Source organism: Oryzias latipes, chromosome 16, assembly GCF_053564925.1.
Source record: "Oryzias latipes strain Hd-rR chromosome 16, Olatipes_Hd-rR_3.1".
In the NCBI taxonomy this organism is placed as follows: Eukaryota; Metazoa; Chordata; class Actinopteri; order Beloniformes; family Adrianichthyidae; genus Oryzias; species Oryzias latipes.
The window spans coordinates 9,362,106-9,383,725 of NC_136252.1; the positions used below are offsets into that span (position 1 = coordinate 9,362,106).

At 45.7% G+C, this 21,620-nt stretch overlaps 1 protein-coding gene and 41 non-coding genes across 42 annotated transcripts in view; all 42 read right to left on the bottom strand.

Annotated features, from left to right (window-relative positions):
* Window positions 1-21,620, bottom strand: part of LOC144984559 (uncharacterized) — a 402,969-nt gene that overhangs the window by 203,827 nt on the left and 177,522 nt on the right. The gene's annotated exons all lie outside the window — the stretch shown is intronic.
* Window positions 23-141, bottom strand: LOC144985558 (5S ribosomal RNA). Its single transcript, XR_013649387.1, has one exon. It is a non-coding gene; the product is annotated as a 5S ribosomal RNA (ribosomal RNA).
* On the bottom strand, window positions 549-667 carry LOC144985559 (5S ribosomal RNA). The gene has a single exon (XR_013649388.1). It is a non-coding gene; the product is annotated as a 5S ribosomal RNA (ribosomal RNA).
* On the bottom strand, window positions 1,075-1,193 carry LOC144985561 (5S ribosomal RNA). Its single transcript, XR_013649390.1, has one exon. It is a non-coding gene; the product is annotated as a 5S ribosomal RNA (ribosomal RNA).
* Window positions 1,623-1,741, bottom strand: LOC144985562 (5S ribosomal RNA). The gene has a single exon (XR_013649391.1). It is a non-coding gene; the product is annotated as a 5S ribosomal RNA (ribosomal RNA).
* LOC144985563 (5S ribosomal RNA) lies at window positions 2,149-2,267 on the bottom strand. Its single transcript, XR_013649392.1, has one exon. It is a non-coding gene; the product is annotated as a 5S ribosomal RNA (ribosomal RNA).
* On the bottom strand, window positions 2,676-2,794 carry LOC144985564 (5S ribosomal RNA). Its single transcript, XR_013649393.1, has one exon. It is a non-coding gene; the product is annotated as a 5S ribosomal RNA (ribosomal RNA).
* Window positions 3,201-3,319, bottom strand: LOC144985565 (5S ribosomal RNA). The gene has a single exon (XR_013649394.1). It is a non-coding gene; the product is annotated as a 5S ribosomal RNA (ribosomal RNA).
* LOC144985566 (5S ribosomal RNA) lies at window positions 3,727-3,845 on the bottom strand. The gene has a single exon (XR_013649395.1). It is a non-coding gene; the product is annotated as a 5S ribosomal RNA (ribosomal RNA).
* LOC144985567 (5S ribosomal RNA) lies at window positions 4,253-4,371 on the bottom strand. Its single transcript, XR_013649396.1, has one exon. It is a non-coding gene; the product is annotated as a 5S ribosomal RNA (ribosomal RNA).
* Window positions 4,779-4,897, bottom strand: LOC144985568 (5S ribosomal RNA). The gene has a single exon (XR_013649397.1). It is a non-coding gene; the product is annotated as a 5S ribosomal RNA (ribosomal RNA).
* LOC144985569 (5S ribosomal RNA) lies at window positions 5,305-5,423 on the bottom strand. Its single transcript, XR_013649398.1, has one exon. It is a non-coding gene; the product is annotated as a 5S ribosomal RNA (ribosomal RNA).
* LOC144985570 (5S ribosomal RNA) lies at window positions 5,831-5,949 on the bottom strand. The gene has a single exon (XR_013649399.1). It is a non-coding gene; the product is annotated as a 5S ribosomal RNA (ribosomal RNA).
* Window positions 6,356-6,474, bottom strand: LOC144985572 (5S ribosomal RNA). Its single transcript, XR_013649401.1, has one exon. It is a non-coding gene; the product is annotated as a 5S ribosomal RNA (ribosomal RNA).
* Window positions 6,882-7,000, bottom strand: LOC144985573 (5S ribosomal RNA). Its single transcript, XR_013649402.1, has one exon. It is a non-coding gene; the product is annotated as a 5S ribosomal RNA (ribosomal RNA).
* LOC144985574 (5S ribosomal RNA) lies at window positions 7,408-7,526 on the bottom strand. The gene has a single exon (XR_013649403.1). It is a non-coding gene; the product is annotated as a 5S ribosomal RNA (ribosomal RNA).
* LOC144985575 (5S ribosomal RNA) lies at window positions 7,956-8,074 on the bottom strand. Its single transcript, XR_013649404.1, has one exon. It is a non-coding gene; the product is annotated as a 5S ribosomal RNA (ribosomal RNA).
* LOC144985576 (5S ribosomal RNA) lies at window positions 8,482-8,600 on the bottom strand. The gene has a single exon (XR_013649405.1). It is a non-coding gene; the product is annotated as a 5S ribosomal RNA (ribosomal RNA).
* Window positions 9,008-9,126, bottom strand: LOC144985577 (5S ribosomal RNA). The gene has a single exon (XR_013649406.1). It is a non-coding gene; the product is annotated as a 5S ribosomal RNA (ribosomal RNA).
* Window positions 9,534-9,652, bottom strand: LOC144985578 (5S ribosomal RNA). The gene has a single exon (XR_013649407.1). It is a non-coding gene; the product is annotated as a 5S ribosomal RNA (ribosomal RNA).
* Window positions 10,059-10,177, bottom strand: LOC144985579 (5S ribosomal RNA). Its single transcript, XR_013649408.1, has one exon. It is a non-coding gene; the product is annotated as a 5S ribosomal RNA (ribosomal RNA).
* LOC144985580 (5S ribosomal RNA) lies at window positions 10,585-10,703 on the bottom strand. Its single transcript, XR_013649409.1, has one exon. It is a non-coding gene; the product is annotated as a 5S ribosomal RNA (ribosomal RNA).
* Window positions 11,111-11,229, bottom strand: LOC144985581 (5S ribosomal RNA). Its single transcript, XR_013649410.1, has one exon. It is a non-coding gene; the product is annotated as a 5S ribosomal RNA (ribosomal RNA).
* On the bottom strand, window positions 11,637-11,755 carry LOC144985583 (5S ribosomal RNA). Its single transcript, XR_013649412.1, has one exon. It is a non-coding gene; the product is annotated as a 5S ribosomal RNA (ribosomal RNA).
* Window positions 12,163-12,281, bottom strand: LOC144985584 (5S ribosomal RNA). Its single transcript, XR_013649413.1, has one exon. It is a non-coding gene; the product is annotated as a 5S ribosomal RNA (ribosomal RNA).
* On the bottom strand, window positions 12,689-12,807 carry LOC144985585 (5S ribosomal RNA). Its single transcript, XR_013649414.1, has one exon. It is a non-coding gene; the product is annotated as a 5S ribosomal RNA (ribosomal RNA).
* LOC144985586 (5S ribosomal RNA) lies at window positions 13,215-13,333 on the bottom strand. Its single transcript, XR_013649415.1, has one exon. It is a non-coding gene; the product is annotated as a 5S ribosomal RNA (ribosomal RNA).
* Window positions 13,741-13,859, bottom strand: LOC144985587 (5S ribosomal RNA). Its single transcript, XR_013649416.1, has one exon. It is a non-coding gene; the product is annotated as a 5S ribosomal RNA (ribosomal RNA).
* LOC144985588 (5S ribosomal RNA) lies at window positions 14,267-14,385 on the bottom strand. The gene has a single exon (XR_013649417.1). It is a non-coding gene; the product is annotated as a 5S ribosomal RNA (ribosomal RNA).
* On the bottom strand, window positions 14,793-14,911 carry LOC144985589 (5S ribosomal RNA). Its single transcript, XR_013649418.1, has one exon. It is a non-coding gene; the product is annotated as a 5S ribosomal RNA (ribosomal RNA).
* On the bottom strand, window positions 15,318-15,436 carry LOC144985590 (5S ribosomal RNA). The gene has a single exon (XR_013649419.1). It is a non-coding gene; the product is annotated as a 5S ribosomal RNA (ribosomal RNA).
* Window positions 15,844-15,962, bottom strand: LOC144985591 (5S ribosomal RNA). The gene has a single exon (XR_013649420.1). It is a non-coding gene; the product is annotated as a 5S ribosomal RNA (ribosomal RNA).
* LOC144985592 (5S ribosomal RNA) lies at window positions 16,370-16,488 on the bottom strand. Its single transcript, XR_013649421.1, has one exon. It is a non-coding gene; the product is annotated as a 5S ribosomal RNA (ribosomal RNA).
* Window positions 16,918-17,036, bottom strand: LOC144985594 (5S ribosomal RNA). The gene has a single exon (XR_013649423.1). It is a non-coding gene; the product is annotated as a 5S ribosomal RNA (ribosomal RNA).
* Window positions 17,444-17,562, bottom strand: LOC144985595 (5S ribosomal RNA). The gene has a single exon (XR_013649424.1). It is a non-coding gene; the product is annotated as a 5S ribosomal RNA (ribosomal RNA).
* Window positions 17,970-18,088, bottom strand: LOC144985596 (5S ribosomal RNA). The gene has a single exon (XR_013649425.1). It is a non-coding gene; the product is annotated as a 5S ribosomal RNA (ribosomal RNA).
* LOC144985597 (5S ribosomal RNA) lies at window positions 18,496-18,614 on the bottom strand. Its single transcript, XR_013649426.1, has one exon. It is a non-coding gene; the product is annotated as a 5S ribosomal RNA (ribosomal RNA).
* Window positions 19,021-19,139, bottom strand: LOC144985598 (5S ribosomal RNA). Its single transcript, XR_013649427.1, has one exon. It is a non-coding gene; the product is annotated as a 5S ribosomal RNA (ribosomal RNA).
* On the bottom strand, window positions 19,547-19,665 carry LOC144985600 (5S ribosomal RNA). Its single transcript, XR_013649429.1, has one exon. It is a non-coding gene; the product is annotated as a 5S ribosomal RNA (ribosomal RNA).
* On the bottom strand, window positions 20,073-20,191 carry LOC144985601 (5S ribosomal RNA). Its single transcript, XR_013649430.1, has one exon. It is a non-coding gene; the product is annotated as a 5S ribosomal RNA (ribosomal RNA).
* Window positions 20,621-20,739, bottom strand: LOC144985602 (5S ribosomal RNA). Its single transcript, XR_013649431.1, has one exon. It is a non-coding gene; the product is annotated as a 5S ribosomal RNA (ribosomal RNA).
* On the bottom strand, window positions 21,147-21,265 carry LOC144985603 (5S ribosomal RNA). The gene has a single exon (XR_013649432.1). It is a non-coding gene; the product is annotated as a 5S ribosomal RNA (ribosomal RNA).

Here is a 21,620-nt window from a genome sequence, read left to right on the forward strand (position 1 = left end):
TGGTTGGGAGGAAAAGATGGAAAACTTACAGCACCTGGTATTCCCAAGCGGTCTCCCATCCAGGTACTAACCAGGCCCAACCCTGTTTGGCTTCCGAGATCGGACGAGATCGGGCGGGTCCAGAGTGGTGTGGCCGTAAGCACTTGCCAGTGTCCAGCAAAGCCTCTTGGCCACTCAATCTCAAGGTTTTCCTGCTTAAAGCTACAGGCTTGCCATTGTGTCCTCCTGATTAACACACCTGCTGACTAGACACACCCACCTGCTGCAAAAACCATGCCATTTCACCTCTCCTCTGCAAAATCAGCCTTGGTTTAAACACACACAAAGTCTGAACAGAAACACTGCTAACATCTGCTCATTGTAACAGGTGGGTGTAATTAGGCTAAAGGTTATGCATTGACACCTTGATTCTGATTGCTCTGAAGCTACCTGATTACTTTACATGAGGCAAAAGTTGTTTATTAAAAAAAAAAAAAAAAAAACCTTAGGTGAACTTTGAAGCAGATTTTGGAAGAACACCCTCTGCTGGTTGGGAGGAAAAGATGGAAAACTTACAGCACCTGGTATTCCCAAGCGGTCTCCCATCCAGGTACTAACCAGGCCCAACCCTGTTTGGCTTCCGAGATCGGACGAGATCGGGCGGGTCCAGAGTGGTGTGGCCGTAAGCACTTGCCAGTGTCCAGCAAAGCCTCTTGGCCACTCAATCTCAAGGTTTTCCTGCTTAAAGCTACAGGCTTGCCATTGTGTCCTCCTGATTAACACACCTGCTGACTAGACACACCCACCTGCTGCAAAAACCATGCCATTTCACCTCTCCTCTGCAAAATCAGCCTTGGTTTAAACACACACAAAGTCTGAACAGAAACACTGCTAACATCTGCTCATTGTAACAGGTGGGTGTAATTAGGCTAAAGGTTATGCATTGACACCTTGATTCTGATTGCTCTGAAGCTACCTGATTACTTTACATGAGGCAAAAGTTGTTTATTAAAAAAAAAAAAAAAAAAACCTTAGGTGAACTTTGAAGCAGATTTTGGAAGAACACCCTCTGCTGGTTGGGAGGAAAAGATGGAAAACTTACAGCACCTGGTATTCCCAAGCGGTCTCCCATCCAGGTACTAACCAGGCCCAACCCTGTTTGGCTTCCGAGATCGGACGAGATCGGGCGGGTCCAGAGTGGTGTGGCCGTAAGCACTTGCCAGTGTCCAGCAAAGCCTCTTGGCCACTCAATCTCAAGGTTTTCCTGCTTAAAGCTACAGGCTTGCCATTGTGTCCTCCTGATTAACACACCTGCTGACTAGACACACCCACCTGCTGCAAAAACCATGCCATTTCACCTCTCCTCTGCAAAATCAGCCTTGGTTTAAACACACACAAAGTCTGAACAGAAACACTGCTAACATCTGCTCATTGTAACAGGTGGGTGTAATTAGGCTAAAGGTTATGCATTGACACCTTGATTCTGATTGCTCTGAAGCTACCTGATTACTTTACATGAGGCAAAAGTTGTTTATTAAAAAAAAAAAAAAAAAAAAAGAAAAAGAAAAAGGAAAAAACCTTAGGTGAACTTTGAAGCAGATTTTGGAAGAACACCCTCTGCTGGTTGGGAGGAAAAGATGGAAAACTTACAGCACCTGGTATTCCCAAGCGGTCTCCCATCCAGGTACTAACCAGGCCCAACCCTGTTTGGCTTCCGAGATCGGACGAGATCGGGCGGGTCCAGAGTGGTGTGGCCGTAAGCACTTGCCAGTGTCCAGCAAAGCCTCTTGGCCACTCAATCTCAAGGTTTTCCTGCTTAAAGCTACAGGCTTGCCATTGTGTCCTCCTGATTAACACACCTGCTGACTAGACACACCCACCTGCTGCAAAAACCATGCCATTTCACCTCTCCTCTGCAAAATCAGCCTTGGTTTAAACACACACAAAGTCTGAACAGAAACACTGCTAACATCTGCTCATTGTAACAGGTGGGTGTAATTAGGCTAAAGGTTATGCATTGACACCTTGATTCTGATTGCTCTGAAGCTACCTGATTACTTTACATGAGGCAAAAGTTGTTTATTAAAAAAAAAAAAAAAAAAACCTTAGGTGAACTTTGAAGCAGATTTTGGAAGAACACCCTCTGCTGGTTGGGAGGAAAAGATGGAAAACTTACAGCACCTGGTATTCCCAAGCGGTCTCCCATCCAGGTACTAACCAGGCCCAACCCTGTTTGGCTTCCGAGATCGGACGAGATCGGGCGGGTCCAGAGTGGTGTGGCCGTAAGCACTTGCCAGTGTCCAGCAAAGCCTCTTGGCCACTCAATCTCAAGGTTTTCCTGCTTAAAGCTACAGGCTTGCCATTGTGTCCTCCTGATTAACACACCTGCTGACTAGACACACCCACCTGCTGCAAAAACCATGCCATTTCACCTCTCCTCTGCAAAATCAGCCTTGGTTTAAACACACACAAAGTCTGAACAGAAACACTGCTAACATCTGCTCATTGTAACAGGTGGGTGTAATTAGGCTAAAGGTTATGCATTGACACCTTGATTCTGATTGCTCTGAAGCTACCTGATTACTTTACATGAGGCAAAAGTTGTTTATTAAAAAAAAAAAAAAAAAAAACCTTAGGTGAACTTTGAAGCAGATTTTGGAAGAACACCCTCTGCTGGTTGGGAGGAAAAGATGGAAAACTTACAGCACCTGGTATTCCCAAGCGGTCTCCCATCCAGGTACTAACCAGGCCCAACCCTGTTTGGCTTCCGAGATCGGACGAGATCGGGCGGGTCCAGAGTGGTGTGGCCGTAAGCACTTGCCAGTGTCCAGCAAAGCCTCTTGGCCACTCAATCTCAAGGTTTTCCTGCTTAAAGCTACAGGCTTGCCATTGTGTCCTCCTGATTAACACACCTGCTGACTAGACACACCCACCTGCTGCAAAAACCATGCCATTTCACCTCTCCTCTGCAAAATCAGCCTTGGTTTAAACACACACAAAGTCTGAACAGAAACACTGCTAACATCTGCTCATTGTAACAGGTGGGTGTAATTAGGCTAAAGGTTATGCATTGACACCTTGATTCTGATTGCTCTGAAGCTACCTGATTACTTTACATGAGGCAAAAGTTGTTTATTAAAAAAAAAAAAAAAAAACCTTAGGTGAACTTTGAAGCAGATTTTGGAAGAACACCCTCTGCTGGTTGGGAGGAAAAGATGGAAAACTTACAGCACCTGGTATTCCCAAGCGGTCTCCCATCCAGGTACTAACCAGGCCCAACCCTGTTTGGCTTCCGAGATCGGACGAGATCGGGCGGGTCCAGAGTGGTGTGGCCGTAAGCACTTGCCAGTGTCCAGCAAAGCCTCTTGGCCACTCAATCTCAAGGTTTTCCTGCTTAAAGCTACAGGCTTGCCATTGTGTCCTCCTGATTAACACACCTGCTGACTAGACACACCCACCTGCTGCAAAAACCATGCCATTTCACCTCTCCTCTGCAAAATCAGCCTTGGTTTAAACACACACAAAGTCTGAACAGAAACACTGCTAACATCTGCTCATTGTAACAGGTGGGTGTAATTAGGCTAAAGGTTATGCATTGACACCTTGATTCTGATTGCTCTGAAGCTACCTGATTACTTTACATGAGGCAAAAGTTGTTTATTAAAAAAAAAAAAAAAAAAACCTTAGGTGAACTTTGAAGCAGATTTTGGAAGAACACCCTCTGCTGGTTGGGAGGAAAAGATGGAAAACTTACAGCACCTGGTATTCCCAAGCGGTCTCCCATCCAGGTACTAACCAGGCCCAACCCTGTTTGGCTTCCGAGATCGGACGAGATCGGGCGGGTCCAGAGTGGTGTGGCCGTAAGCACTTGCCAGTGTCCAGCAAAGCCTCTTGGCCACTCAATCTCAAGGTTTTCCTGCTTAAAGCTACAGGCTTGCCATTGTGTCCTCCTGATTAACACACCTGCTGACTAGACACACCCACCTGCTGCAAAAACCATGCCATTTCACCTCTCCTCTGCAAAATCAGCCTTGGTTTAAACACACACAAAGTCTGAACAGAAACACTGCTAACATCTGCTCATTGTAACAGGTGGGTGTAATTAGGCTAAAGGTTATGCATTGACACCTTGATTCTGATTGCTCTGAAGCTACCTGATTACTTTACATGAGGCAAAAGTTGTTTATTAAAAAAAAAAAAAAAAAAACCTTAGGTGAACTTTGAAGCAGATTTTGGAAGAACACCCTCTGCTGGTTGGGAGGAAAAGATGGAAAACTTACAGCACCTGGTATTCCCAAGCGGTCTCCCATCCAGGTACTAACCAGGCCCAACCCTGTTTGGCTTCCGAGATCGGACGAGATCGGGCGGGTCCAGAGTGGTGTGGCCGTAAGCACTTGCCAGTGTCCAGCAAAGCCTCTTGGCCACTCAATCTCAAGGTTTTCCTGCTTAAAGCTACAGGCTTGCCATTGTGTCCTCCTGATTAACACACCTGCTGACTAGACACACCCACCTGCTGCAAAAACCATGCCATTTCACCTCTCCTCTGCAAAATCAGCCTTGGTTTAAACACACACAAAGTCTGAACAGAAACACTGCTAACATCTGCTCATTGTAACAGGTGGGTGTAATTAGGCTAAAGGTTATGCATTGACACCTTGATTCTGATTGCTCTGAAGCTACCTGATTACTTTACATGAGGCAAAAGTTGTTTATTAAAAAAAAAAAAAAAAAAACCTTAGGTGAACTTTGAAGCAGATTTTGGAAGAACACCCTCTGCTGGTTGGGAGGAAAAGATGGAAAACTTACAGCACCTGGTATTCCCAAGCGGTCTCCCATCCAGGTACTAACCAGGCCCAACCCTGTTTGGCTTCCGAGATCGGACGAGATCGGGCGGGTCCAGAGTGGTGTGGCCGTAAGCACTTGCCAGTGTCCAGCAAAGCCTCTTGGCCACTCAATCTCAAGGTTTTCCTGCTTAAAGCTACAGGCTTGCCATTGTGTCCTCCTGATTAACACACCTGCTGACTAGACACACCCACCTGCTGCAAAAACCATGCCATTTCACCTCTCCTCTGCAAAATCAGCCTTGGTTTAAACACACACAAAGTCTGAACAGAAACACTGCTAACATCTGCTCATTGTAACAGGTGGGTGTAATTAGGCTAAAGGTTATGCATTGACACCTTGATTCTGATTGCTCTGAAGCTACCTGATTACTTTACATGAGGCAAAAGTTGTTTATTAAAAAAAAAAAAAAAAAAACCTTAGGTGAACTTTGAAGCAGATTTTGGAAGAACACCCTCTGCTGGTTGGGAGGAAAAGATGGAAAACTTACAGCACCTGGTATTCCCAAGCGGTCTCCCATCCAGGTACTAACCAGGCCCAACCCTGTTTGGCTTCCGAGATCGGACGAGATCGGGCGGGTCCAGAGTGGTGTGGCCGTAAGCACTTGCCAGTGTCCAGCAAAGCCTCTTGGCCACTCAATCTCAAGGTTTTCCTGCTTAAAGCTACAGGCTTGCCATTGTGTCCTCCTGATTAACACACCTGCTGACTAGACACACCCACCTGCTGCAAAAACCATGCCATTTCACCTCTCCTCTGCAAAATCAGCCTTGGTTTAAACACACACAAAGTCTGAACAGAAACACTGCTAACATCTGCTCATTGTAACAGGTGGGTGTAATTAGGCTAAAGGTTATGCATTGACACCTTGATTCTGATTGCTCTGAAGCTACCTGATTACTTTACATGAGGCAAAAGTTGTTTATTAAAAAAAAAAAAAAAAAAACCTTAGGTGAACTTTGAAGCAGATTTTGGAAGAACACCCTCTGCTGGTTGGGAGGAAAAGATGGAAAACTTACAGCACCTGGTATTCCCAAGCGGTCTCCCATCCAGGTACTAACCAGGCCCAACCCTGTTTGGCTTCCGAGATCGGACGAGATCGGGCGGGTCCAGAGTGGTGTGGCCGTAAGCACTTGCCAGTGTCCAGCAAAGCCTCTTGGCCACTCAATCTCAAGGTTTTCCTGCTTAAAGCTACAGGCTTGCCATTGTGTCCTCCTGATTAACACACCTGCTGACTAGACACACCCACCTGCTGCAAAAACCATGCCATTTCACCTCTCCTCTGCAAAATCAGCCTTGGTTTAAACACACACAAAGTCTGAACAGAAACACTGCTAACATCTGCTCATTGTAACAGGTGGGTGTAATTAGGCTAAAGGTTATGCATTGACACCTTGATTCTGATTGCTCTGAAGCTACCTGATTACTTTACATGAGGCAAAAGTTGTTTATTAAAAAAAAAAAAAAAAAACCTTAGGTGAACTTTGAAGCAGATTTTGGAAGAACACCCTCTGCTGGTTGGGAGGAAAAGATGGAAAACTTACAGCACCTGGTATTCCCAAGCGGTCTCCCATCCAGGTACTAACCAGGCCCAACCCTGTTTGGCTTCCGAGATCGGACGAGATCGGGCGGGTCCAGAGTGGTGTGGCCGTAAGCACTTGCCAGTGTCCAGCAAAGCCTCTTGGCCACTCAATCTCAAGGTTTTCCTGCTTAAAGCTACAGGCTTGCCATTGTGTCCTCCTGATTAACACACCTGCTGACTAGACACACCCACCTGCTGCAAAAACCATGCCATTTCACCTCTCCTCTGCAAAATCAGCCTTGGTTTAAACACACACAAAGTCTGAACAGAAACACTGCTAACATCTGCTCATTGTAACAGGTGGGTGTAATTAGGCTAAAGGTTATGCATTGACACCTTGATTCTGATTGCTCTGAAGCTACCTGATTACTTTACATGAGGCAAAAGTTGTTTATTAAAAAAAAAAAAAAAAAAACCTTAGGTGAACTTTGAAGCAGATTTTGGAAGAACACCCTCTGCTGGTTGGGAGGAAAAGATGGAAAACTTACAGCACCTGGTATTCCCAAGCGGTCTCCCATCCAGGTACTAACCAGGCCCAACCCTGTTTGGCTTCCGAGATCGGACGAGATCGGGCGGGTCCAGAGTGGTGTGGCCGTAAGCACTTGCCAGTGTCCAGCAAAGCCTCTTGGCCACTCAATCTCAAGGTTTTCCTGCTTAAAGCTACAGGCTTGCCATTGTGTCCTCCTGATTAACACACCTGCTGACTAGACACACCCACCTGCTGCAAAAACCATGCCATTTCACCTCTCCTCTGCAAAATCAGCCTTGGTTTAAACACACACAAAGTCTGAACAGAAACACTGCTAACATCTGCTCATTGTAACAGGTGGGTGTAATTAGGCTAAAGGTTATGCATTGACACCTTGATTCTGATTGCTCTGAAGCTACCTGATTACTTTACATGAGGCAAAAGTTGTTTATTAAAAAAAAAAAAAAAAAAACCTTAGGTGAACTTTGAAGCAGATTTTGGAAGAACACCCTCTGCTGGTTGGGAGGAAAAGATGGAAAACTTACAGCACCTGGTATTCCCAAGCGGTCTCCCATCCAGGTACTAACCAGGCCCAACCCTGTTTGGCTTCCGAGATCGGACGAGATCGGGCGGGTCCAGAGTGGTGTGGCCGTAAGCACTTGCCAGTGTCCAGCAAAGCCTCTTGGCCACTCAATCTCAAGGTTTTCCTGCTTAAAGCTACAGGCTTGCCATTGTGTCCTCCTGATTAACACACCTGCTGACTAGACACACCCACCTGCTGCAAAAACCATGCCATTTCACCTCTCCTCTGCAAAATCAGCCTTGGTTTAAACACACACAAAGTCTGAACAGAAACACTGCTAACATCTGCTCATTGTAACAGGTGGGTGTAATTAGGCTAAAGGTTATGCATTGACACCTTGATTCTGATTGCTCTGAAGCTACCTGATTACTTTACATGAGGCAAAAGTTGTTTATTAAAAAAAAAAAAAAAAAAAAAGAAAAAGAAAAAGAAAAAAACCTTAGGTGAACTTTGAAGCAGATTTTGGAAGAACACCCTCTGCTGGTTGGGAGGAAGAGATGGAAAACTTACAGCACCTGGTATTCCCAAGCGGTCTCCCATCCAGGTACTAACCAGGCCCAACCCTGTTTGGCTTCCGAGATCGGACGAGATCGGGCGGGTCCAGAGTGGTGTGGCCGTAAGCACTTGCCAGTGTCCAGCAAAGCCTCTTGGCCACTCAATCTCAAGGTTTTCCTGCTTAAAGCTACAGGCTTGCCATTGTGTCCTCCTGATTAACACACCTGCTGACTAGACACACCCACCTGCTGCAAAAACCATGCCATTTCACCTCTCCTCTGCAAAATCAGCCTTGGTTTAAACACACACAAAGTCTGAACAGAAACACTGCTAACATCTGCTCATTGTAACAGGTGGGTGTAATTAGGCTAAAGGTTATGCATTGACACCTTGATTCTGATTGCTCTGAAGCTACCTGATTACTTTACATGAGGCAAAAGTTGTTTATTAAAAAAAAAAAAAAAAAAACCTTAGGTGAACTTTGAAGCAGATTTTGGAAGAACACCCTCTGCTGGTTGGGAGGAAAAGATGGAAAACTTACAGCACCTGGTATTCCCAAGCGGTCTCCCATCCAGGTACTAACCAGGCCCAACCCTGTTTGGCTTCCGAGATCGGACGAGATCGGGCGGGTCCAGAGTGGTGTGGCCGTAAGCACTTGCCAGTGTCCAGCAAAGCCTCTTGGCCACTCAATCTCAAGGTTTTCCTGCTTAAAGCTACAGGCTTGCCATTGTGTCCTCCTGATTAACACACCTGCTGACTAGACACACCCACCTGCTGCAAAAACCATGCCATTTCACCTCTCCTCTGCAAAATCAGCCTTGGTTTAAACACACACAAAGTCTGAACAGAAACACTGCTAACATCTGCTCATTGTAACAGGTGGGTGTAATTAGGCTAAAGGTTATGCATTGACACCTTGATTCTGATTGCTCTGAAGCTACCTGATTACTTTACATGAGGCAAAAGTTGTTTATTAAAAAAAAAAAAAAAAAAACCTTAGGTGAACTTTGAAGCAGATTTTGGAAGAACACCCTCTGCTGGTTGGGAGGAAAAGATGGAAAACTTACAGCACCTGGTATTCCCAAGCGGTCTCCCATCCAGGTACTAACCAGGCCCAACCCTGTTTGGCTTCCGAGATCGGACGAGATCGGGCGGGTCCAGAGTGGTGTGGCCGTAAGCACTTGCCAGTGTCCAGCAAAGCCTCTTGGCCACTCAATCTCAAGGTTTTCCTGCTTAAAGCTACAGGCTTGCCATTGTGTCCTCCTGATTAACACACCTGCTGACTAGACACACCCACCTGCTGCAAAAACCATGCCATTTCACCTCTCCTCTGCAAAATCAGCCTTGGTTTAAACACACACAAAGTCTGAACAGAAACACTGCTAACATCTGCTCATTGTAACAGGTGGGTGTAATTAGGCTAAAGGTTATGCATTGACACCTTGATTCTGATTGCTCTGAAGCTACCTGATTACTTTACATGAGGCAAAAGTTGTTTATTAAAAAAAAAAAAAAAAAAACCTTAGGTGAACTTTGAAGCAGATTTTGGAAGAACACCCTCTGCTGGTTGGGAGGAAAAGATGGAAAACTTACAGCACCTGGTATTCCCAAGCGGTCTCCCATCCAGGTACTAACCAGGCCCAACCCTGTTTGGCTTCCGAGATCGGACGAGATCGGGCGGGTCCAGAGTGGTGTGGCCGTAAGCACTTGCCAGTGTCCAGCAAAGCCTCTTGGCCACTCAATCTCAAGGTTTTCCTGCTTAAAGCTACAGGCTTGCCATTGTGTCCTCCTGATTAACACACCTGCTGACTAGACACACCCACCTGCTGCAAAAACCATGCCATTTCACCTCTCCTCTGCAAAATCAGCCTTGGTTTAAACACACACAAAGTCTGAACAGAAACACTGCTAACATCTGCTCATTGTAACAGGTGGGTGTAATTAGGCTAAAGGTTATGCATTGACACCTTGATTCTGATTGCTCTGAAGCTACCTGATTACTTTACATGAGGCAAAAGTTGTTTATTAAAAAAAAAAAAAAAAAACCTTAGGTGAACTTTGAAGCAGATTTTGGAAGAACACCCTCTGCTGGTTGGGAGGAAAAGATGGAAAACTTACAGCACCTGGTATTCCCAAGCGGTCTCCCATCCAGGTACTAACCAGGCCCAACCCTGTTTGGCTTCCGAGATCGGACGAGATCGGGCGGGTCCAGAGTGGTGTGGCCGTAAGCACTTGCCAGTGTCCAGCAAAGCCTCTTGGCCACTCAATCTCAAGGTTTTCCTGCTTAAAGCTACAGGCTTGCCATTGTGTCCTCCTGATTAACACACCTGCTGACTAGACACACCCACCTGCTGCAAAAACCATGCCATTTCACCTCTCCTCTGCAAAATCAGCCTTGGTTTAAACACACACAAAGTCTGAACAGAAACACTGCTAACATCTGCTCATTGTAACAGGTGGGTGTAATTAGGCTAAAGGTTATGCATTGACACCTTGATTCTGATTGCTCTGAAGCTACCTGATTACTTTACATGAGGCAAAAGTTGTTTATTAAAAAAAAAAAAAAAAAAACCTTAGGTGAACTTTGAAGCAGATTTTGGAAGAACACCCTCTGCTGGTTGGGAGGAAAAGATGGAAAACTTACAGCACCTGGTATTCCCAAGCGGTCTCCCATCCAGGTACTAACCAGGCCCAACCCTGTTTGGCTTCCGAGATCGGACGAGATCGGGCGGGTCCAGAGTGGTGTGGCCGTAAGCACTTGCCAGTGTCCAGCAAAGCCTCTTGGCCACTCAATCTCAAGGTTTTCCTGCTTAAAGCTACAGGCTTGCCATTGTGTCCTCCTGATTAACACACCTGCTGACTAGACACACCCACCTGCTGCAAAAACCATGCCATTTCACCTCTCCTCTGCAAAATCAGCCTTGGTTTAAACACACACAAAGTCTGAACAGAAACACTGCTAACATCTGCTCATTGTAACAGGTGGGTGTAATTAGGCTAAAGGTTATGCATTGACACCTTGATTCTGATTGCTCTGAAGCTACCTGATTACTTTACATGAGGCAAAAGTTGTTTATTAAAAAAAAAAAAAAAAAAACCTTAGGTGAACTTTGAAGCAGATTTTGGAAGAACACCCTCTGCTGGTTGGGAGGAAAAGATGGAAAACTTACAGCACCTGGTATTCCCAAGCGGTCTCCCATCCAGGTACTAACCAGGCCCAACCCTGTTTGGCTTCCGAGATCGGACGAGATCGGGCGGGTCCAGAGTGGTGTGGCCGTAAGCACTTGCCAGTGTCCAGCAAAGCCTCTTGGCCACTCAATCTCAAGGTTTTCCTGCTTAAAGCTACAGGCTTGCCATTGTGTCCTCCTGATTAACACACCTGCTGACTAGACACACCCACCTGCTGCAAAAACCATGCCATTTCACCTCTCCTCTGCAAAATCAGCCTTGGTTTAAACACACACAAAGTCTGAACAGAAACACTGCTAACATCTGCTCATTGTAACAGGTGGGTGTAATTAGGCTAAAGGTTATGCATTGACACCTTGATTCTGATTGCTCTGAAGCTACCTGATTACTTTACATGAGGCAAAAGTTGTTTATTAAAAAAAAAAAAAAAAAAACCTTAGGTGAACTTTGAAGCAGATTTTGGAAGAACACCCTCTGCTGGTTGGGAGGAAAAGATGGAAAACTTACAGCACCTGGTATTCCCAAGCGGTCTCCCATCCAGGTACTAACCAGGCCCAACCCTGTTTGGCTTCCGAGATCGGACGAGATCGGGCGGGTCCAGAGTGGTGTGGCCGTAAGCACTTGCCAGTGTCCAGCAAAGCCTCTTGGCCACTCAATCTCAAGGTTTTCCTGCTTAAAGCTACAGGCTTGCCATTGTGTCCTCCTGATTAACACACCTGCTGACTAGACACACCCACCTGCTGCAAAAACCATGCCATTTCACCTCTCCTCTGCAAAATCAGCCTTGGTTTAAACACACACAAAGTCTGAACAGAAACACTGCTAACATCTGCTCATTGTAACAGGTGGGTGTAATTAGGCTAAAGGTTATGCATTGACACCTTGATTCTGATTGCTCTGAAGCTACCTGATTACTTTACATGAGGCAAAAGTTGTTTATTAAAAAAAAAAAAAAAAAAACCTTAGGTGAACTTTGAAGCAGATTTTGGAAGAACACCCTCTGCTGGTTGGGAGGAAAAGATGGAAAACTTACAGCACCTGGTATTCCCAAGCGGTCTCCCATCCAGGTACTAACCAGGCCCAACCCTGTTTGGCTTCCGAGATCGGACGAGATCGGGCGGGTCCAGAGTGGTGTGGCCGTAAGCACTTGCCAGTGTCCAGCAAAGCCTCTTGGCCACTCAATCTCAAGGTTTTCCTGCTTAAAGCTACAGGCTTGCCATTGTGTCCTCCTGATTAACACACCTGCTGACTAGACACACCCACCTGCTGCAAAAACCATGCCATTTCACCTCTCCTCTGCAAAATCAGCCTTGGTTTAAACACACACAAAGTCTGAACAGAAACACTGCTAACATCTGCTCATTGTAACAGGTGGGTGTAATTAGGCTAAAGGTTATGCATTGACACCTTGATTCTGATTGCTCTGAAGCTACCTGATTACTTTACATGAGGCAAAAGTTGTTTATTAAAAAAAAAAAAAAAAAAACCTTAGGTGAACTTTGAAGCAGATTTTGGAAGAACACCCTCTGCTGGTTGGGAGGAAAAGATGGAAAACTTACAGCACCTGGTATTCCCAAGCGGTCTCCCATCCAGGTACTAACCAGGCCCAACCCTGTTTGGCTTCCGAGATCGGACGAGATCGGGCGGGTCCAGAGTGGTGTGGCCGTAAGCACTTGCCAGTGTCCAGCAAAGCCTCTTGGCCACTCAATCTCAAGGTTTTCCTGCTTAAAGCTACAGGCTTGCCATTGTGTCCTCCTGATTAACACACCTGCTGACTAGACACACCCACCTGCTGCAAAAACCATGCCATTTCACCTCTCCTCTGCAAAATCAGCCTTGGTTTAAACACACACAAAGTCTGAACAGAAACACTGCTAACATCTGCTCATTGTAACAGGTGGGTGTAATTAGGCTAAAGGTTATGCATTGACACCTTGATTCTGATTGCTCTGAAGCTACCTGATTACTTTACATGAGGCAAAAGTTGTTTATTAAAAAAAAAAAAAAAAAAACCTTAGGTGAACTTTGAAGCAGATTTTGGAAGAACACCCTCTGCTGGTTGGGAGGAAAAGATGGAAAACTTACAGCACCTGGTATTCCCAAGCGGTCTCCCATCCAGGTACTAACCAGGCCCAACCCTGTTTGGCTTCCGAGATCGGACGAGATCGGGCGGGTCCAGAGTGGTGTGGCCGTAAGCACTTGCCAGTGTCCAGCAAAGCCTCTTGGCCACTCAATCTCAAGGTTTTCCTGCTTAAAGCTACAGGCTTGCCATTGTGTCCTCCTGATTAACACACCTGCTGACTAGACACACCCACCTGCTGCAAAAACCATGCCATTTCACCTCTCCTCTGCAAAATCAGCCTTGGTTTAAACACACACAAAGTCTGAACAGAAACACTGCTAACATCTGCTCATTGTAACAGGTGGGTGTAATTAGGCTAAAGGTTATGCATTGACACCTTGATTCTGATTGCTCTGAAGCTACCTGATTACTTTACATGAGGCAAAAGTTGTTTATTAAAAAAAAAAAAAAAAAAACCTTAGGTGAACTTTGAAGCAGATTTTGGAAGAACACCCTCTGCTGGTTGGGAGGAAAAGATGGAAAACTTACAGCACCTGGTATTCCCAAGCGGTCTCCCATCCAGGTACTAACCAGGCCCAACCCTGTTTGGCTTCCGAGATCGGACGAGATCGGGCGGGTCCAGAGTGGTGTGGCCGTAAGCACTTGCCAGTGTCCAGCAAAGCCTCTTGGCCACTCAATCTCAAGGTTTTCCTGCTTAAAGCTACAGGCTTGCCATTGTGTCCTCCTGATTAACACACCTGCTGACTAGACACACCCACCTGCTGCAAAAACCATGCCATTTCACCTCTCCTCTGCAAAATCAGCCTTGGTTTAAACACACACAAAGTCTGAACAGAAACACTGCTAACATCTGCTCATTGTAACAGGTGGGTGTAATTAGGCTAAAGGTTATGCATTGACACCTTGATTCTGATTGCTCTGAAGCTACCTGATTACTTTACATGAGGCAAAAGTTGTTTATTAAAAAAAAAAAAAAAAAAACCTTAGGTGAACTTTGAAGCAGATTTTGGAAGAACACCCTCTGCTGGTTGGGAGGAAAAGATGGAAAACTTACAGCACCTGGTATTCCCAAGCGGTCTCCCATCCAGGTACTAACCAGGCCCAACCCTGTTTGGCTTCCGAGATCGGACGAGATCGGGCGGGTCCAGAGTGGTGTGGCCGTAAGCACTTGCCAGTGTCCAGCAAAGCCTCTTGGCCACTCAATCTCAAGGTTTTCCTGCTTAAAGCTACAGGCTTGCCATTGTGTCCTCCTGATTAACACACCTGCTGACTAGACACACCCACCTGCTGCAAAAACCATGCCATTTCACCTCTCCTCTGCAAAATCAGCCTTGGTTTAAACACACACAAAGTCTGAACAGAAACACTGCTAACATCTGCTCATTGTAACAGGTGGGTGTAATTAGGCTAAAGGTTATGCATTGACACCTTGATTCTGATTGCTCTGAAGCTACCTGATTACTTTACATGAGGCAAAAGTTGTTTATTAAAAAAAAAAAAAAAAAAACCTTAGGTGAACTTTGAAGCAGATTTTGGAAGAACACCCTCTGCTGGTTGGGAGGAAAAGATGGAAAACTTACAGCACCTGGTATTCCCAAGCGGTCTCCCATCCAGGTACTAACCAGGCCCAACCCTGTTTGGCTTCCGAGATCGGACGAGATCGGGCGGGTCCAGAGTGGTGTGGCCGTAAGCACTTGCCAGTGTCCAGCAAAGCCTCTTGGCCACTCAATCTCAAGGTTTTCCTGCTTAAAGCTACAGGCTTGCCATTGTGTCCTCCTGATTAACACACCTGCTGACTAGACACACCCACCTGCTGCAAAAACCATGCCATTTCACCTCTCCTCTGCAAAATCAGCCTTGGTTTAAACACACACAAAGTCTGAACAGAAACACTGCTAACATCTGCTCATTGTAACAGGTGGGTGTAATTAGGCTAAAGGTTATGCATTGACACCTTGATTCTGATTGCTCTGAAGCTACCTGATTACTTTACATGAGGCAAAAGTTGTTTATTAAAAAAAAAAAAAAAAAACCTTAGGTGAACTTTGAAGCAGATTTTGGAAGAACACCCTCTGCTGGTTGGGAGGAAAAGATGGAAAACTTACAGCACCTGGTATTCCCAAGCGGTCTCCCATCCAGGTACTAACCAGGCCCAACCCTGTTTGGCTTCCGAGATCGGACGAGATCGGGCGGGTCCAGAGTGGTGTGGCCGTAAGCACTTGCCAGTGTCCAGCAAAGCCTCTTGGCCACTCAATCTCAAGGTTTTCCTGCTTAAAGCTACAGGCTTGCCATTGTGTCCTCCTGATTAACACACCTGCTGACTAGACACACCCACCTGCTGCAAAAACCATGCCATTTCACCTCTCCTCTGCAAAATCAGCCTTGGTTTAAACACACACAAAGTCTGAACAGAAACACTGCTAACATCTGCTCATTGTAACAGGTGGGTGTAATTAGGCTAAAGGTTATGCATTGACACCTTGATTCTGATTGCTCTGAAGCTACCTGATTACTTTACATGAGGCAAAAGTTGTTTATTAAAAAAAAAAAAAAAAAAACCTTAGGTGAACTTTGAAGCAGATTTTGGAAGAACACCCTCTGCTGGTTGGGAGGAAAAGATGGAAAACTTACAGCACCTGGTATTCCCAAGCGGTCTCCCATCCAGGTACTAACCAGGCCCAACCCTGTTTGGCTTCCGAGATCGGACGAGATCGGGCGGGTCCAGAGTGGTGTGGCCGTAAGCACTTGCCAGTGTCCAGCAAAGCCTCTTGGCCACTCAATCTCAAGGTTTTCCTGCTTAAAGCTACAGGCTTGCCATTGTGTCCTCCTGATTAACACACCTGCTGACTAGACACACCCACCTGCTGCAAAAACCATGCCATTTCACCTCTCCTCTGCAAAATCAGCCTTGGTTTAAACACACACAAAGTCTGAACAGAAACACTGCTAACATCTGCTCATTGTAACAGGTGGGTGTAATTAGGCTAAAGGTTATGCATTGACACCTTGATTCTGATTGCTCTGAAGCTACCTGATTACTTTACATGAGGCAAAAGTTGTTTATTAAAAAAAAAAAAAAAAAAACCTTAGGTGAACTTTGAAGCAGATTTTGGAAGAACACCCTCTGCTGGTTGGGAGGAAAAGATGGAAAACTTACAGCACCTGGTATTCCCAAGCGGTCTCCCATCCAGGTACTAACCAGGCCCAACCCTGTTTGGCTTCCGAGATCGGACGAGATCGGGCGGGTCCAGAGTGGTGTGGCCGTAAGCACTTGCCAGTGTCCAGCAAAGCCTCTTGGCCACTCAATCTCAAGGTTTTCCTGCTTAAAGCTACAGGCTTGCCATTGTGTCCTCCTGATTAACACACCTGCTGACTAGACACACCCACCTGCTGCAAAAACCATGCCATTTCACCTCTCCTCTGCAAAATCAGCCTTGGTTTAAACACACACAAAGTCTGAACAGAAACACTGCTAACATCTGCTCATTGTAACAGGTGGGTGTAATTAGGCTAAAGGTTATGCATTGACACCTTGATTCTGATTGCTCTGAAGCTACCTGATTACTTTACATGAGGCAAAAGTTGTTTATTAAAAAAAAAAAAAAAAAAAAAGAAAAAGAAAAAGAAAAAAACCTTAGGTGAACTTTGAAGCAGATTTTGGAAGAACACCCTCTGCTGGTTGGGAGGAAGAGATGGAAAACTTACAGCACCTGGTATTCCCAAGCGGTCTCCCATCCAGGTACTAACCAGGCCCAACCCTGTTTGGCTTCCGAGATCGGACGAGATCGGGCGGGTCCAGAGTGGTGTGGCCGTAAGCACTTGCCAGTGTCCAGCAAAGCCTCTTGGCCACTCAATCTCAAGGTTTTCCTGCTTAAAGCTACAGGCTTGCCATTGTGTCCTCCTGATTAACACACCTGCTGACTAGACACACCCACCTGCTGCAAAAACCATGCCATTTCACCTCTCCTCTGCAAAATCAGCCTTGGTTTAAACACACACAAAGTCTGAACAGAAACACTGCTAACATCTGCTCATTGTAACAGGTGGGTGTAATTAGGCTAAAGGTTATGCATTGACACCTTGATTCTGATTGCTCTGAAGCTACCTGATTACTTTACATGAGGCAAAAGTTGTTTATTAAAAAAAAAAAAAAAAAAACCTTAGGTGAACTTTGAAGCAGATTTTGGAAGAACACCCTCTGCTGGTTGGGAGGAAAAGATGGAAAACTTACAGCACCTGGTATTCCCAAGCGGTCTCCCATCCAGGTACTAACCAGGCCCAACCCTGTTTGGCTTCCGAGATCGGACGAGATCGGGCGGGTCCAGAGTGGTGTGGCCGTAAGCACTTGCCAGTGTCCAGCAAAGCCTCTTGGCCACTCAATCTCAAGGTTTTCCTGCTTAAAGCTACAGGCTTGCCATTGTGTCCTCCTGATTAACACACCTGCTGACTAGACACACCCACCTGCTGCAAAAACCATGCCATTTCACCTCTCCTCTGCAAAATCAGCCTTGGTTTAAACACACACAAAGTCTGAACAGAAACACTGCTAACATCTGCTCATTGTAACAGGTGGGTGTAATTAGGCTAAAGGTTATGCATTGACACCTTGATTCTGATTGCTCTGAAGCTACCTGATTACTTTACATGAGGCAAAAGTTGTTTATTAAAAAAAAAAAAAAAAAAACCTTAGGTGAACTTTGAAGCAGATTTTGGAAGAACACCCTCTGCTGGTTGGGAGGAAAAGATGGAAAACTTACAGCACCTGGTATTCCCAAGCGGTCTCCCATCCAGGTACTAACCAGGCCCAACCCTGTTTGGCTTCCGAGATCGGACGAGATCGGGCGGGTCCAGAGTGGTGTGGCCGTAAGCACTTGCCAGTGTCCAGCAAAGCCTCTTGGCCACTCAATCTCAAGGTTTTCCTGCTTAAAGCTACAGGCTTGCCATTGTGTCCTCCTGATTAACACACCTGCTGACTAGACACACCCACCTGCTGCAAAAACCATGCCATTTCACCTCTCCTCTGCAAAATCAGCCTTGGTTTAAACACACACAAAGTCTGAACAGAAACACTGCTAACATCTGCTCATTGTAACAGGTGGGTGTAATTAGGCTAAAGGTTATGCATTGACACCTTGATTCTGATTGCTCTGAAGCTACCTGATTACTTTACATGAGGCAAAAGTTGTTTATTAAAAAAAAAAAAAAAAAAACCTTAGGTGAACTTTGAAGCAGATTTTGGAAGAACACCCTCTGCTGGTTGGGAGGAAAAGATGGAAAACTTACAGCACCTGGTATTCCCAAGCGGTCTCCCATCCAGGTACTAACCAGGCCCAACCCTGTTTGGCTTCCGAGATCGGACGAGATCGGGCGGGTCCAGAGTGGTGTGGCCGTAAGCACTTGCCAGTGTCCAGCAAAGCCTCTTGGCCACTCAATCTCAAGGTTTTCCTGCTTAAAGCTACAGGCTTGCCATTGTGTCCTCCTGATTAACACACCTGCTGACTAGACACACCCACCTGCTGCAAAAACCATGCCATTTCACCTCTCCTCTGCAAAATCAGCCTTGGTTTAAACACACACAAAGTCTGAACAGAAACACTGCTAACATCTGCTCATTGTAACAGGTGGGTGTAATTAGGCTAAAGGTTATGCATTGACACCTTGATTCTGATTGCTCTGAAGCTACCTGATTACTTTACATGAGGCAAAAGTCGTTTATTAAAAAAAAAAAAAAAAAACCTTAGGTGAACTTTGAAGCAGATTTTGGAAGAACACCCTCTGCTGGTTGGGAGGAAAAGATGGAAAACTTACAGCACCTGGTATTCCCAAGCGGTCTCCCATCCAGGTACTAACCAGGCCCAACCCTGTTTGGCTTCCGAGATCGGACGAGATCGGGCGGGTCCAGAGTGGTGTGGCCGTAAGCACTTGCCAGTGTCCAGCAAAGCCTCTTGGCCACTCAATCTCAAGGTTTTCCTGCTTAAAGCTACAGGCTTGCCATTGTGTCCTCCTGATTAACACACCTGCTGACTAGACACACCCACCTGCTGCAAAAACCATGCCATTTCACCTCTCCTCTGCAAAATCAGCCTTGGTTTAAACACACACAAAGTCTGAACAGAAACACTGCTAACATCTGCTCATTGTAACAGGTGGGTGTAATTAGGCTAAAGGTTATGCATTGACACCTTGATTCTGATTGCTCTGAAGCTACCTGATTACTTTACATGAGGCAAAAGTTGTTTATTAAAAAAAAAACAAAAAAAACCTTAGGTGAACTTTGAAGCAGATTTTGGAAGAACACCCTCTGCTGGTTGGGAGGAAAAGATGGAAAACTTACAGCACCTGGTATTCCCAAGCGGTCTCCCATCCAGGTACTAACCAGGCCCAACCCTGTTTGGCTTCCGAGATCGGACGAGATCGGGCGGGTCCAGAGTGGTGTGGCCGTAAGCACTTGCCAGTGTCCAGCAAAGCCTCTTGGCCACTCAATCTCAAGGTTTTCCTGCTTAAAGCTACAGGCTTGCCATTGTGTCCTCCTGATTAACACACCTGCTGACTAGACACACCCACCTGCTGCAAAAACCATGCCATTTCACCTCTCCTCTGCAAAATCAGCCTTGGTTTAAACACACACAAAGTCTGAACAGAAACACTGCTAACATCTGCTCATTGTAACAGGTGGGTGTAATTAGGCTAAAGGTTATGCATTGACACCTTGATTCTGATTGCTCTGAAGCTACCTGATTACTTTACATGAGGCAAAAGTTGTTTATTAAAAAAAAAAAAAAAAAAACCTTAGGTGAACTTTGAAGCAGATTTTGGAAGAACACCCTCTGCTGGTTGGGAGGAAAAGATGGAAAACTTACAGCACCTGGTATTCCCAAGCGGTCTCCCATCCAGGTACTAACCAGGCCCAACCCTGTTTGGCTTCCGAGATCGGACGAGATCGGGCGGGTCCAGAGTGGTGTGGCCGTAAGCACTTGCCAGTGTCCAGCAAAGCCTCTTGGCCACTCAATCTCAAGGTTTTCCTGCTTAAAGCTACAGGCTTGCCATTGTGTCCTCCTGATTAACACACCTGCTGACTAGACACACCCACCTGCTGCAAAAACCATGCCATTTCACCTCTCCTCTGCAAAATCAGCCTTGGTTTAAACACACACAAAGTCTGAACAGAAACACTGCTAACATCTGCTCATTGTAACAGGTGGGTGTAATTAGGCTAAAGGTTATGCATTGACACCTTGATTCTGATTGCTCTGAAGCTACCTGATTACTTTACATGAGGCAAAAGTTGTTTATTAAAAAAAAAAAAAAAAAAAAAGAAAAAGAAAAAGAAAAAAACCTTAGGTGAACTTTGAAGCAGATTTTGGAAGAACACCCTCTGCTGGTTGGGAGGAAGAGATGGAAAACTTACAGCACCTGGTATTCCCAAGCGGTCTCCCATCCAGGTACTAACCAGGCCCAACCCTGTTTGGCTTCCGAGATCGGACGAGATCGGGCGGGTCCAGAGTGGTGTGGCCGTAAGCACTTGCCAGTGTCCAGCAAAGCCTCTTGGCCACTCAATCTCAAGGTTTTCCTGCTTAAAGCTACAGGCTTGCCATTGTGTCCTCCTGATTAACACACCTGCTGACTAGACACACCCACCTGCTGCAAAAACCATGCCATTTCACCTCTCCTCTGCAAAATCAGCCTTGGTTTAAACACACACAAAGTCTGAACAGAAACACTGCTAACATCTGCTCATTGTAACAGGTGGGTGTAATTAGGCTAAAGGTTATGCATTGACACCTTGATTCTGATTGCTCTGAAGCTACCTGATTACTTTACATGAGGCAAAAGTTGTTTATTAAAAAAAAAAAAAAAAAAACCTTAGGTGAACTTTGAAGCAGATTTTGGAAGAACACCCTCTGCTGGTTGGGAGGAAAAGATGGAAAACTTACAGCACCTGGTATTCCCAAGCGGTCTCCCATCCAGGTACTAACCAGGCCCAACCCTGTTTGGCTTCCGAGATCGGACGAGATCGGGCGGGTCCAGAGTGGTGTGGCCGTAAGCACTTGCCAGTGTCCAGCAAAGCCTCTTGGCCACTCAATCTCAAGGTTTTCCTGCTTAAAGCTACAGGCTTGCCATTGTGTCCTCCTGATTAACACACCTGCTGACTAGACACACCCACCTGCTGCAAAAACCATGCCATTTCACCTCTCCTCTGCAAAATCAGCCTTGGTTTAAACACACACAAAGTCTGAACAGAAACACTGCTAACATCTGCTCATTGTAACAGGTGGGTGTAATTAGGCTAAAGGTTATGCATTGACACCTTGATTCTGATTGCTCTGAAGCTACCTGATTACTTTACATGAGGCAAAAGTTGTTTATTAAAAAAAAAAAAAAAAAAACCTTAGGTGAACTT